This window comes from Symphalangus syndactylus, chromosome 4 (genome assembly GCF_028878055.3).
Source record: "Symphalangus syndactylus isolate Jambi chromosome 4, NHGRI_mSymSyn1-v2.1_pri, whole genome shotgun sequence".
NCBI lineage: Eukaryota > Metazoa > Chordata > Mammalia > Primates > Hylobatidae > Symphalangus > Symphalangus syndactylus.
Genome location: NC_072426.2, coordinates 102,826,005 through 102,841,879, shown reverse-complemented (window position 1 = coordinate 102,841,879; position 15,875 = coordinate 102,826,005). Strand labels below are relative to the sequence as shown.

The window sequence follows — 15,875 nt, the reverse complement described above, 5'->3', positions numbered from 1 at the left end:
GAATTTTCAAGGAGCATGGGCCTCTGGAACCCTAGCAGGAGGAGACCCTTCAACCATCATAGACACTTGAGTTGGCAGGGAGAGGTTCCTAGAGAAGTGGTAGGGGCAGCAAGCCAGCTGATGTGGATCCCAGAGGGTTTGGTGTAGGAGCATATGTAGTGGAGCATGGCCAGGGACAGCCATTTCCTTAGGCTCGACTTGCTCTCTTAGGAGACTTAAGCCCTGGGGGAACTGTTCATCCTGAACTCTGCAGGGTGGACTTGCCCCAGCTCAGATAGGGCCAGTTCAACTTGAGCTCCTCTTGGTCTGCTGCCCTCTCCTGGGGCCCCAGCCTGGCCATGCCTGCTTAAAGAACAGCCTCAGGTGCCCTGGGAGCAACATCATAGCGTGTGTGCTAGTGGACCATGCCTGACTTGCAGAGAGCTCCAGAAGTGTGGCCCCAATAACTATACACTAGCCTGCACACTCCCTCCACACACCGCAGCTACCCCTGGACCCATGGCAACTCCCCACATCTTTTTCCTGATACATGTCTATGTGGGCAGGTTTTGCTTTCCTTGCCCCACCAGCACATGGGAGTGTAATCCACTCCCCTCCAGTAGCTGACCGCCATTGCAGACAGAGCCTTGGTGGGAATACAGCCAGCCAGTCCCACCCTGCCAGCACTCCACTGTTGCACTAATACTTCCATGGGAGCAAAACTAGGCTCATAGAACAGCAGATCCTCCTCTACACTGAGCTACCACAGAGAAGGCACACAGACCTGTGCCTACCAGTGCCCCTCCCCCAAGCCAGCACCGCCACCTGCACGACCACCCACATAGTCACCAGTAGGGGCCCCCTACACCCATCCAAGATGAGCTGCCTCTGCCACTGTGGTTAATTCCCACAGGAAGGCAGGCACCCCAGCAGCCACTAGCACCCTGCCACAGCTGCCGCTACTGCTGTTGCTAGCATGTGAATGAGGACAGATCCCTCTGTCACTGCAGTATGAAACACTTTGGCTGACACTACCCATTGGAATGTAGTGACCAGTAGTCCAGAAGTACCTGGTGCTCCCAGCACAGTGGATTTCTAACCTCATGGAGTAAGAGAACAATGTCAGGGCCCAATACAAATCCCCAGAGTTAGAGCATACAGTCCAGAAGTCAGGAGCTGAGCATTGGTCCCCTAATGTCTTTCAGAAATGAAGCCAGTTAGCTAAATCTACCCTATATGATAATCAAACCCTCAAGGTCATCAAATAGGATAAAAGAGAACAAAAGCCATTGAAAGGTCAGCAGCCTCAAAGATTGAAGGTGGATAAACCCACAAAGATGAGAATCAGCGCAAGAATCCTGACAACTCAAAAAGCCACAGTGCCTTTTTTCCTCTAATCTACCACATCACCTATACAGAAAGGGTTCAGAACTGGACTAAGATGGCTACAAATGACAGAAATAGAAATCAGAATATGCGTGAAAACAAAGATCATTGAGCTACAGGAGTATGTTGAAACCCATCCAAGGAACCTAAGAACGATGATAAAACAATGCAGGAGCTGCCTGGCAAAAATAGCCAGTATAGAAAAAAACCAACTGACCTGATAGAACTGGAAAACACACTACAATAATTTTATAATGCAATCACAAGTATTAAAAGCAGAATAGACCAAGTGGAGGAAAGAATCTCAGAGTTTGAAGACTGGATTTCTGAAACAAGACAATCAGACAAGAATAGAAATAAAAGAATGAAAAGGAATGAACAAAACCTCCAAGAAATATGGGATTATGTAAAGAGACCAAATCTATGACTCATAGGCATCCCTGAAAGACACGGGGAGAAGGGAGGCAACTTGGAAAACATATTTCAGAATATCATCCATGAGAACTTACCCAACCTAGCTTGAGAGGGTAACATTCAAATTCAGGAAATGTAGAGAACCCTAGTTAGATACATTACAGGAAGATCATCCGCAAGACACATAATTATCAGATTTTACAAGGTCAAAATGAAACAAAAAATTTTAAAGGCATCTAGAGAGAAAGGTGAGGTCATCTACAAAGGCAAGATCATTAGACTAAGAGCAGACCTCTCAGCAGAAACCCTACAAGCCAGAAGCGATTGGAGGCCAATGGTCAACATTCTTAAAAGAAATTCCAAGCCAGAATTTAATATCCAGCCAAACCAAGCTTCATAAGTGAAGGAGAAATAAGATCATTTTCAGGCAAGCAAATGCTGAGGAATTTCATTACTACCAGACCTGCCTAACAAGAGCTCCTGAAGGTAGCACTAAATATGGAAAGGAAAGATCATTATCATCCACTACAAAAACACACTGAAGTACACAGACCAGTGACACTATAAAGCAACCACATAAACAAGTCTGCAAAATAACCAGCTGACATGATGACAGGATCAAATCCATACATATCAATACCAACCTTGAATGTAAATGGGCTAAATGCCTCAATTAAAAGGCACAACCTTAGCAAACTAATGCAGGAACAGAAAACCAAATACTACATGTTCTCACTTACAAGTGGGAGCTAAATGGTAAGAACTTATGAGCACAAAGAGGGAAACAACAGACACTGGGATCTACTTGAAAGGAGAGGGAGGGAGGAGGGAGAGGAGCAAAAAGATAACTACTGGATACTGGGCTTAATACCTGGGTAATGAAATAATATGTACAACAAACCCCTGTGACACGCATTTACCTATGTAAGAAACCTTCACATGTACCTCAAAACTAAAATAAAAGTTAAAAAACAAAAAAAGACACAGAATGACAAACTGAATAAAGAACCAAAACCCATTGGTATGCTGTCTTTAAGAGTCCTATCTCATGTGCAGTGACACACATGGACTCATAATAAAAGGGTGTGGAGGAAGATTTACCAAGCAAATGGAAAACAGAAAAAAAGCAGGATTTACAATCCTAGTTTCTGACAAAGGCAAAAAAGAGCAAAAAAAAAAAAATGGCATTACATAATGGTAAAAGGTTCAATTCAGTTCAACAAGAAGATGTAACTATCCTAAATATATATGTACCCAACACAGGAGCACGCAGATTCGTAAAGCAAGTTTTTAGAGACCTTCAAAGAGACATAGACTCCCATACAATAATAGTGGAAGTCTTTAACACCACACTGAAAATATTAGACCAATCATCAAGACAGAAAATTAACAAAGATATTCAGGACCTGAACCCAGCACTGGATCAAATGGACCTGATAGACATCTATATAACTCTCCACACAAACACAACAGAATGTACATTCTTCTCATCACCATATGGCACATATTCTAAAATCAATCACGTAATCAGAAGTAAAACACTCCTCAGCAAATGCAAAAGAACTGAAATCATAATAGTCTCTCAAACCACAGCACAATCAAATTAGAAGCCAAAACAGAAATTTGCTCAAAACCATACAATTACATGGAAGTTGAATAACCTACTCCTGAGTGATGTTTGGGTAAATAATGAAATTAAGGCAGAAATCAACAAGTTCTTTGAAACTAATGAGAACAAAGATACAAAATACTAGAATCTCTGGGACACAGCTAAGGCAGTGTTAAGAGGGAATTTATAGCACTAAGTGCTCACATCAAATAGTTAGAAAGATCTCAAGTTAACAACCTAACATCACAACTAAGAGGACTATAGAACCAAGAGCAAACAAATTCCAAAGCTAGCAAAAGACAAGAAATAACCAAAATCAAAGCTGAACTTAGGGAGATTCAGACACACAAAAAAATCCAGAAGATCAAACAACCCAGAAGCTGGTTTTTTGGAAAAATTAATAAAATAGACCATTAGCTAGACTAATAAGAAAAGAGAGAAGATTCAAATAAACACAATCAGAAATGACAAGGAGGATGTTACCACTGACTCCACAGAAATACAAACAACCATCCAATAATATTATGAACACCTCTATGCACATAAACTAGAATATCTAGAAGAAATGGATGAATTTCGAGACACATACACCCTCCTAAGGCTAAACCAGGAGGAAATTAAATTACTGAGCAGACCAGTAATGAGTTCTGAAATTCAGGCAGTAATAAATAGCCTATGAACCAAAAAAGCCCAGGACCGGATAAGTTCACAGCCAAATTCTACCAAATATACGAAGAGCTGGTACCACTTCTACTGAAACTATTCCAAAAAAAAAAAGCTTAGGTATTCCTAAGCAAAAAGAAGAAAGCTGGAGACATCACACTGCCCAACTTCAAACTATACTTCAGGGCTACAGTAACCAAAACAGCATGGTACTGGTACAAAAACAGGCACATAGACCAATGCAACAGACCATAAAACTCATTTTATGAGGCCAACATCATCCTGATACCAAAACCTAACAAAGATACAACAGAAAAGAAAACTTCAGGCCAATATCCCTGATGAACATAGAGACAAAAATCCTCAACAAGATACTGGCAAACAAAATCCAGCAGCACATCAAAAATCTTATCTACCACAATCAAATAGGTTTTAGCCCTGGGATGCAAGGTTGGTTCATCACATGCAAATCAATAAATGTGATTCATCACATAAACAGAACTAAAGACAAAAACTACATGATTATCTGAAATGATGCAGAAAAGGCTTTCATTAAAATTTAACACCCTTCATGTTAAAAAGTCTCAATAAACTAGGTATTGAAGGAACATACTTCAAAATAATAAGAGCCATCTATGAAAAACCCACAGCCAGCATCATGTGGAATGTGCAAAAGCTGGAAACATTCTCCCTGAAAACTGGCACAAGACAAGGATGCCCTTTCTCGCCACTCCTATTTGATATAGTATTGGAAATCCTGACCAGGGCAATCGGGCAAGAGGAAGAAATGTAATCCAAACACGAAGAGAGGAAGTCAAACTATCCCTATTTGCAGATGACAGGATTCTATATCTATAAAACTCCATAGTCTTGTCATAAAAGCTTCTTAAGCTGACAAACAACTTCAGCAAATTCTCAGGATACAAAATCAATGTGTAAAAATTACTAGCACTCCTATATACACAAAAAAAAGTCAAGCCAAGAGCCAAATGAGTAATGCAATCCCATTCCCAGTGGCAATAAATAAATAAACAAACACACAAACTACCTAGGAATACAGCTAACTAGGAAGGTGAAAGATCTCTCTACAAGAAGTACAAAATACCGTTCAAAGAAATCGAAGATTACACAAACAAATGGAAAAATGTCCCATGCTCATGGATAGAAAGCATCAATATTGTAAAAATGGTCATACTGCCCAGAGCAATTTATACATCTAATGCTATTCCTATTAAACTACCATTGAGATTCATCACAGAACTAGAAAAAAACTATTTTAAAATTCATGTGGAACCAAAAAAGAGTCCAGATAGCCAAGGTAATCCTAAGCAAAGATAAGAAAGCTGGAGACATCATACTGCCTGACTTCAAACTATACTGCAGGGCTACAGTAACCAAAACAGCATGCTACTGATACAAAAACAGGCACATAGACCATTGCAACAGAATAGAGAACCCAGAAATAAAGCCACACACCTACAACTATCTGATCCTCGACAAACAGAACTCAAGCAATGGGGAAAGGACTCCTATTCAATAAATGGTGCTGAGATAACTGGCTAGCCATGTGCAGAAGATTAACAAACATTAAGATGAATTAAAAACTTAAATGTAAAACCCCAAAGTATAAAAACCCTGGAAGACAACCTAGGCAATACCATTCTGGACATAGGAGTGGGCAAAGATTTTATTAAGAAGATACCAAAAGCAATTGCAACAAAAGCAAACATTGATAAATGGGATCTAATTAAACTAAAGAGCTCCTGCACAGCGAAAGAAACTATCAACAGGGCGCACAGACAACATACAAAATGGGAGAACATTTTTGCAAACTGCATCTGACAAAGGTCAAATATCCAGCATCTATAAGGAACTTAAATTTACAAGAAAAATCAAACCTCATTGAAAAATGGGCAAAGCACATGAACACTTTTCAAAAGAAGACATACATGTGGCCAACAAGCATATGAAAAAAAGCTCAACTTAATTAGAGAAATGCAAATCAAAACCACAATGAGATACCATCTCACACCAGTCAGAATGGCTGTTAAAACATCAAAAAAAAACAGCTGCTGATATGGTTGCAGAGAAAAGGGAATGCTTTTATACTGCTGGTGGGAACGGAAATTAGCTCAGCCACTAGTGGAAAGCAGTTTGGATTCTTTTTTTTTTTCTTTTTGAGACAGAGTCTCACTCTGTCGCCCAGGCTGGAGTGCAGTGGCGTGATCTCAGCTCACTGCAAGCTCCACCTCCCAGGTTCACGCCATTCTCCTGCCTCAGCCTCCCACGTAGCTGGGACTACAGGTACCTGCCACCATGCCCGGCTAATTTTTTTTATTTTTTTAGTAGAGATGGGGTTTCACCACGTTAGCCAGGATGGTCTCGATCTCCTGACCTCGTGATCCGCCTGCCTCGGCCTCCCAAAGTACTGGGATTACAGGCGTGAGCCACCGCGCCCGGCTTGGATCTCAAAGAACTCAAAACAGGAGTGCCATTTAACCCAGCAATCCCATCACTGGATATATAACGAAGTAATAGAAATCATTCTACCATAAAGACACTTGCACTCACATGTTCATTGGAACACTTATTCACAATGACAAAGACATAGATCAACCTAGATGCCCATCAACAGTGGACTGGATAAAGAAAATATGGTACATATATACCATGGAATACTATGCATCCATTAAAAAGAACAAGATCATGTCCCTTGCAGGAACATAGATGGAGCCAGAGGTGATTATCCTTAGCAAACTAACAGAGAAACAGAAAAGTAAATACTCCATGTTCTCACTTATAAGTGGGAGCTAAATGATGAGAACACATGGACATGTAGAGGGAAACTACACACACTGGGGCCTATCAATGGGTGGAGGTTGGGAGGAGGGAGAGGATCAGGAAAAATAACTAATGCGTACCAGGCTTAATACTTGGGTTGAAAATAATCTGTACAACAAACCCCAATGACACAAGCTTACCTATATAACAAACCTGTACATGTACCCCGACCTTAAAAGTTAAGTAAAAAGTAAATTCAAAAAAATTTAAAAAGAAAATATGGCACAAAATGTAGTAGAGAAAAGAACTAAAATTCATGTAATTTGAATTCCAGAGAGAACAGGAAAGACAGAAATAATATTTGAAGAGACAATAGCTGAAAAATTTCAAAAGTAGCAAAAGATCTGTGGATTAAAGAAACACCATGCATCACAAGCATGATAATGCAAAAACATCTACAAAATCAAAATCAAAGAAAAATTCTCACAACAGAGATTATCCTCAAAGGAATAGCAGTAAGATAACTGACTTCAACAGATGTGATAGAAATCGAGAGACATGGAATATCTTCAAAGTGCTGAAAAGAAAAGAAACGAAAACTGTCAACTAAGAATTGTGTGCTCAGTGAAATGTTCTTCAAGGAGGGTTAAATAAGTACATTTTCAGATGAAAACTGAGAAAATTACCATTGACAGAATTAATCCAAATCCCAAAAATGAGGGAAAAATCATCCTAGAATAAAGTTTGGAATTATGGAAAGGGTAAATATGGGAGAAAATCTAATGAATATAAACTTTTAAAAATAATGATAATTGCGTTAAAATGTTTGAGGAGACTTGAAATATCAGCCAGCAATACCATACATTTAGGAAGAGTGTAAATGGAGTTGAAATATTCTCAGGTGCTAGGCCGGGCGTGGTGGCTCACGCTTGAAATCCCAGCACTTTGGGAGGCCGAGGCGGGCGGATCACAAGGTCAGGAGATCGAGACCACGGTGAAACCCCGTCTCTACTAAAAATGCAAAAAATTAGCCGGGCGAGGTGGCAGGCGCCTGTAGTCCCAGCTACTCGGAGAGGCTGAGACAGGAGAATGGCGTGAACCCGGGAGGCGGAGCTTGCAGTGAGCCGAGACTGCGCCACTGCACTCCAGCCTGGGTGATAGAGCGAGACTCCGTCTCCAAAAAAAAAAGAAATATTCTCAGGTGCTTACATTATCCATTAGAAATAGGATACTAATTTATAGTAGAGGGTGGCAATTCTCAGAGGCATGTTACGATGTCTGGGCTGGGCACTACAGTAAACTAAATTTAGATTCTATCACTTCCAAGCTAATGGAGTGGGAAAGTGGAATAATAAAATGTAATTAATTCCAGTTAATAAGCAAAGAGAATAGGAACAAAAAGAGAGGTGTTTTGTTTTGTTTTTTCAAAGGCAAGGCAAATAGGAAATACTAAGGTAATAGATATAAACCCAGATACCTTAGTAATTGCATTAAATTTTGCTGTATTACATACTGTAATTTTAAGACAGTGATTTACCAGAGATTAACTAAATGAACCCACAATTACATGCTTTTAACCAAGGAGATTTGTAAAATACAAGAGTACAGAATGGGTGAAAATAAAAGGATAGAAAATATGTATACCATGGAAGTGCTAACTGAAAACATGCTGGTAATATCAGACATAGTAGAATTTAATGTGAAACATATGATTACGGATTAAAAGGCGGTTTTCATAATGTTACAAAATTATATTTGCCCAAAATATATGACAGTTCTAAATGTGTAAGCACTCAATAACAAAGACTCAGAATATAAAATGTGATAGCACTGAATGGCAGAACAGACAAATGCACCATTATAATAGGAAATATGAGCAGGTTGCTCTCAGTAAATAAAATAGCAACCAGAAAAAAAAAACAGTAAGTTAAGATGCAATATTTGAATAATGCAGTTAAGAAATCTCTTTTTTTGGTTCCATATGAACTTTAAAGTAGTTTTTTCCACTTCTGTGAAGAAAGTCATTGGTAGCTTGATGGGGATGGCATTGAATCTATCAATTACCTTGGGCAGTATGGCCATTTTCACGATATTGATTCTTCCTACCCATGAGCATGGAATGTTCTTCCATTTGTTTGTATCCTCTTTTATTTCATTGAGCAGTGGTTTGTAGTTCTCCTTGAAGAGGTCCTTCACATCCCTTGTAAGTTGGATTCCTAGGTATTTGATTCTCTTTGAAGCAATTGTGAATGGGAGTTCACTCATGATTTGGCTTTCTGTTTGTCTGTTATTGGTGTACAAGAATGCTTGTGATTTTTGTACATTGATTTTGTATCCTGAGACTTTGCTGAAGTTGCTAATCAGCTTAAGGAGATTTTGGGCTGAGACAATGGGGTTTTCTAGATATACAATCATGTCATCTGCAAACAGGGACAATTTGACTTCCTCTTTTCCTAATTGAATACCCTTTATTTCCTTCTCCTGCCTGATTGCCATGGCCAGAACTTCCAGCACTATGTTGAATAGGAGCGGTGAGAGAGGGCATCCCTGTCTTGTGCCAGTTTTCAAAGGGAATGCTTCCAGTTTTTGCCCATTCAGTATGATATTGGCTGTGGGTTTGTCGTAGATAGCTATTATTATTTTGAGATACGTCCCATCAATACCTAATTTATTGAGAGCTTTTAGCATGAAGGGTTGTTGAATTTTGTCAAAGGCCTTTTCTGCATCTATTGAGATAATCATGTGGTTTTTGTCTTTGGTTCTGTTTATATGCTGGATTACATTTATTGATTTGGATATGTTGAACCAGCCTTGCATCCCAGGGATGAAGCCCACTTGATTATGGTGGATAAGCTTTTTGATGTGCTGCTGGATTCGGTTTGCCAGTATTTTATTAAAGATTTTTGCGTCAATGTTCATCAAGGATATTGGTCTGAAATTCTCTTTTTTGGTTATGTCTCTGCCAGGCTTTGGTATCAGGACGATGCTGGCTTCATAAAATGTGTTAGGGAGGAGTCCCTCTTTTTCTATCAATTGGAATAGTTTCAGAAGGAATGGTACCAGTTCCTCCTTGTACGTCTGGTAGAATTCAGCTGTGAATCCATCAGGTCCTGGACTGTTTTTGGTTGGTAAGCTATTGATTATTGCCACAATTTCAGAACCTGTTATTGGTCTATTCAGAGATTCAACTTCTTCCTGATTTAGTCTTGGGAGGGTGTATTTGTCGAGGAATTTATCCATTTCTTCTAGATTTTCTAGTTTATTTGCATAGAGGTGTTTGTAGTATTCTCTGATGGTAGATTGTATTTCTGTGGGATCGGTGGTGATATCCCCTTTTTAATTTTTTATTGCATCTATTTGATTCTTCTCTCTTTTCTTCTTTATTAGTCTTGCTAGCGGTCTATCAATTTTGTTGATCTTTTCAAAAAACCAGCTCCTGGATTCCTTAATTTTTTGAAGGGTTTTTTGTGTCTCTATTTCCTTCAGTTCTGTTCTTATCTTAGTTATTTCTTGCCTTCTGCTAGCTTTTGAATGTGTTTGCTCTTGCTTCTCTAGTTATTTTAATTGTGATGTTAGGGTGTCAATTTTCAATCTTTCCTGCTTTCTTTTGGGCATTTAGTGCTATAAATTTCCCTCTACACACTGCTTTGAACGTGTCCCAGAGATTCTGGTATATTGTGTCTTTGTTCTTGTTGGTTTCAAAGAACATCTTTATTTCTGCCTTCATTTCATTATGTACCCAATAGTCATTCAGGAGCAGGTTGTTCAGTTTCCATGTCGTTGAGTGGTTTTGAGTGAGTTTCTTAATCCTGAGTTCTAGTTTGATTGCACTGTGGTCTGAGAGACAGTTTGTTATAATTTCTGTTCTTTTACATTTGCTGAGGAGAGCTTTACTTCCAACTATGTGGTCAATTTTGGAATAGGTGTGGTGTGGTGCTGAAAAAAATGTATATTCTGTTGATTTGGGGTGGAGAGTTCTGTAGATGTCTATTAGGTCCACTTTGTGTAGAGCTGAGTTCAATTCCTGGATATCCTTGTTAACTTTGTCTCATTGATCTGTCTAATGTTGACAGTGGGGTCTTAAAATCTCCCATTATTGTGTGGGAGTTTAAGTCCCTTTGTAGGTCACTGAGGACTTGCTTTATGAATCTTGTGCTCTTGTGTTGGGTGCATATATATTTAGGATAGTTAGCTCTTCTTATTGAATTGATCCCTTTATCATTATGTAATGGCCTTCTTTGTCTCCTTTGATCTTTGTTGGCTTAAAGTCTATTTTATCAGAGACTAGGATTGCAACCCCTGCCTTTTTTTGTTTTCCATTTGCTTGATAGATCTTCCTCCATCCCTTTATTTTGAGTCTATGTGTGTCTCTGCACGTGAGATGGCTTTCCTGAATACAGCACACTGATGGGTCCTGACTCCTTATCCAGTTTGCCAGTCTGTGTCTTTTAATTGGAGCATTTAGCCCATTTACATTTAACGTTAATATTGTTATGTGTGAATCTGATCCTGTCATTATGATGTTAGTTGGTTATTTTGCTCATTAATTGATGCAGTTTCTTCCTAGCCTCGATGGTCTTTACAATTTGGCATGTTTTTGCAGTGGCTGGTACCGGTTGTTCCTTTCCATGTTTAGTGCTTCCTTCAGGAGCTCTTTTAGAGCAGGCCTGGTGGTGACAAAATCACTCAGCGTTTGCTTGTCTGTAAAGTATTTTATTTCTCCTTCACTTATGAAGCTTAGTTTGGCTGGATATGAAATTCTGGGTTGAAAATTCTTTTCTTTAAGAATGTTGAATATCGGCCCCCACTCTCTTCTGGCTTGTAGAGTTTCTGCTGAGAGATCAGCTGTTAGTCTGATGGGCTTCCCTTTGTGGGTAACCCGACCTTTCTCTCTGGCTGCCCTTAACATTTTTTCCTTCATTTCAACTTTGGTGAATCTGACAATTACGTGTCTTGGAGTTGCTCTTCTCGAGGAGTATCTTTGTGGCGTTCTCTGTATTTCCTGAATCTGAATGTTGTCCTGCCTCGCTAGATTGGGGAAGTTCTCCTGGATAATATCTTGCAGAGTGTTTTCCAACTTGGTTCCATTCTCCCCGTCATTTTCAGGTACACCAATCAGACGTAGGTTTTGTCTTTTCACATAGTCCCAAATTTCTTGGAGGCTTTGTTCATTTCTTTTTATTCTTTTTTCTCTAAACTTCCCTTCTCGCTTCATTTTATTCATTTCATCTTCCATCAGCGATACCCTTTCTTCCAGTTGATCGCATCTGCTACTGAGGCTTCTGTAATCTTCGAGTAGTTCTCAAAACTTGGCTTTCAGCTCCATCAGCTCCTTTAAGCATCGCCAAGTCAATCCTAAGCCAAAAGAACAAAGCTGGAGGCATCACGCGACCTGACTTCAAACTATACTACAAGGCTACAGTAACCAAAACAGCATGGTACTGGTACCACAACAGAGACATAGATCAATGGAACAGAACAGAGCCCTCAGAAATGATGCTGCATATCTACAACTTTCTGATCTTTGACAAACCTGACAAAAACAAGAAATGGGGAAAGGATTCCCTATTTAATAAATGGTGCTGGGAAAACTGGCTAGCCATATGTAGAAAGCTGAAACTGGATCACTTCCTTACACCTTATACAAAAATTAATTCAAGGTGGATTAAAGACTTAAATGTTAGACCTAAAACCATTAAAATCCTAAAAGAAAACCTAGGCAATACCATTCAGGACATAGGCGTGGGCAAGGACTTCATGTCTAAAACACCAAAAGCAATGGCAACAAAAGCCAAAATTGACAAATGGGATCTAATTAAACTAAAGAGCTTCTGCACAGCAAAAGAAACTACCATCAGAGTGAACAGGCAACCTACAGAATGGGAGAAAATTTTTGCAACCTACTTATCTGACAAAGGGCTAATATCCAGAATCTACAATGAACTCAAACAAATTTACAAGAAAAAAACAACCCCATCAAAAAGTGGGCAAAGGACATGAACAGACACTTCTCAAAAGAAGCCATTTATGGAGCCAAAAAACACATGAAGAAATGCTCATCATCACTGGCCATCAGAGAAATGCAAATCAAAACCACAGTGAGATACCATCTCACACCAGTTAGAATGGCCATCATTAAAAAATCAGGAAACAACAGGTGCTGGAGAAGATGTGGAGAAATAGGAACACTTTGACTCTGTTGGTGGGACTGTAAACTAGTTCAACCATCGTGGAAGTCAGTGTGGCGATTCCTCAGGGATCTAGAACTAGAAATACCATTTGACCCAGCCATCCCATTACTGGGTATATACCCAAAGGACTATAAATCATGCTGCTATAAAGACACATGCACACGTTTGTTTATTGCGGCACTATTCACAATAGCAAAGAGTTGGAACCAACCCAAATGTCCAACAACGATAGACTGGATTAAGAAAATGTGGCACATATACACCATGGAATACTATGCAGCCATAAAAAATGATGAGTTCATGTCCTTTGTAGGGACGTGGATGAAACTGGAAAACATCATTCTGAGTAAACTATTGCAAGGACAAAAAACCAAACACCGCATGTTCTCACTCATAGGTGGGAATTGAACAATGAGAACTCATGGACACAGGAAGGGGAACATCACGCTCCGGGGACTGTTGTGGGGTTGGGGGAGGGGGGAGGGACAGCATTAGGAGATATACCTAATGCTAAATGACGAGTTAATGGGTGCAGGAAATCAACATGGCACATGGATACATATGTATCAAATCTGCACATTGTGCACATGTACCCTAAAACCTAAAGTATAATAAAAAAAAAAAAAGAAATATCTTAAGGGACGTATATAGAATGCTAATACCAAAGACCTTCAAAATATGCATTCTTTAAGTACACATGATAGTTTTCTGAAATTGACCAACTCAAAAAAAGCAACTCTCAGATTATAAAAGGATTGAAATTATTCAGATTATGTTCTTTGATGCCAGTGAAAATTATGCTAGAAATCAATAACAAAAAGGTAACTAGAAAATCCCCAGCTTTTTCTAAGTTAAGCGGTATGCTTCTAAATGTTACTCACAGGTCAAAGAACTCACAATGGAAATTAGAAAATATTTTTAACTGATTAATAAAGAAAATAACGTCGGCATTGCCACTAAGGCGATTCTTAGAAGGAAAGCTGTAATCTTAAGAGTATGTATTAGAAAAGAAAGTCTAAAAATAATGATGTCTTAGAATTTGTTGAAGAGGTTAGAAAAAGGACAGCAGTCTAAACCCAAAATCATATAACACCTCGGGATCAGAGCACACTCGGTGAGAGACAGCAAGCATTACAAACGCAAGATTGGACACCTGTTCCCCAAGTATTCCAGATACTGAAGCAAACAAAATTAAACTATGTATAGGTAGTACTTCCTTTGTATGAAGTGTAAGATTAAAAAAAGACCTTTCAAGCTGAAACTGTACAAAATTATCTTAATAATCAATGGGGGACAATTATGATATTTCTGTGACCTTTAAATTTTTTTTTTTTTTTTTTTTTGAGACAGAGTCTCGCTGTGTCACCCAGGCTGGAGTACAGTGGCTTGATCTTGGCTCACTGCAACCTCCGCCTCCTGGGTTCAAGCAATTTTTCTGCCTCAGCCTCCTGAGTAGCTGGGACTACAGGCACGTGCCACCACGCCCGGCTAATTTTTGTATTTTTAGTAGAGACGGGGTTTCACCACATTGGCCAGGCTGGTCTCAAACTCCTGACCTCGTGATCCATCCACTTCGGCCTCCCAAAGTGCTGGGATTACATACGTGAACCACCGTACCTGGCTAAAAATTTTGTTAAGACCCTAAAAACTCTCTTACTGTCAGTTATAATTATACTTCTTGTTATAACTACATTTTTAACAAAGAAATAAGACACTTTAATTCTCAGTGTTCTGATATTTTAAAGTACAGTGTACTAAATATTAATTTTACTATTTTTTCGTTTCATTTTACAATCAATTTAAAGGATTAGGATAATTGATAGGTTATGATGCAGATAACTATATGATGAAAATGATGGAATATTATGTCATCTTTAAAATATTTGCAGAAATCTTTTTAGAATATGAGAGAATGCATATGTCTCAATACTACAGTTAAAGAGACAGATTATAGTATTAGCAATACAGTATGTCATTGGTCTATTTTTAATGGAAAGTAAAAATTCTGCTAGAAAATGTATTACAGAATTAATAATGGTTTTTTTCATAGGACTTGGGGTATCTTTTCCAAAACTTGTTATATTTCTATACTGATCATTTTCTCTATGAGATAAACATTTCATATAGGAAAAATAAAAGTTTGTTAAAACACTGTTAGATATTTAAAAATAAAAACTTCTGTCTTAACCAATACTTGTAAGTTTTTTAATTAGAGAATAATTTTCAAGCTCTATCCTTTCTTCAGAGTAATTAAATTTTTTGTTTCTAAAGTGTTACCTCCTCAGTTTTATTGTATTTGATGAATTTTGTTTTCAATAAATATGTTTTGACATCAAGATTTAAGTTTTCTTGTTTCAAAGGAGATTTGTAATATTAGTAAATCATTCATTCACCTCTAAATGTTTTAGGTAGATGGATGTAGTTTATTTTGTTATTTTCACTTTGTAATGTATTTACTATAAATATTTTCTGCTTATGATTATATGAAATAAGAGTGTTTTCTGAAAATGTACATTTTTTTCTCTTAAGTATGTATTATTTTAAATTAAAACAAGCATTCTTTCAAGTTGAACCTTCCTTGCTTTTTTTTGTAGTTGTTTTAAAGCATGAAATATCTGTAATTTACTTTAATGTTAAGATTAAAGTCGAATTTTAGCCTTTCAGTATTATTGTTGAGCTTATGTAAGGATGTGCTGAAAAATAAATCTTCTGATGTCTTAGTTTTATAGCCAGTGACCATTTTCTTCTCTTTGCTTGTTAGCTGGAATTAGTAAGAATTCCAATGAGTTTTGTGAAACACACTGAAGAAAATAGCAAATAATTCTACAGGATTTAATATATAATTTTCACTT

General features: G+C 38.3%; 1 protein-coding gene and 1 long non-coding RNA gene across 13 annotated transcripts in view; both read left to right on the top strand.

Annotated features, from left to right (window-relative positions):
- SCLT1 (sodium channel and clathrin linker 1) overlaps positions 1-15,875 on the top strand; it is a 215,444-nt gene that overhangs the window by 66,428 nt on the left and 133,141 nt on the right. The window lies entirely within an intron of this gene.
- Positions 4-8,752, top strand: LOC134736491 (uncharacterized). The gene is made up of 2 exons (XR_010120544.1): positions 4-7,733; positions 8,034-8,752. It is a non-coding gene; the product is annotated as an uncharacterized lncRNA (long non-coding RNA).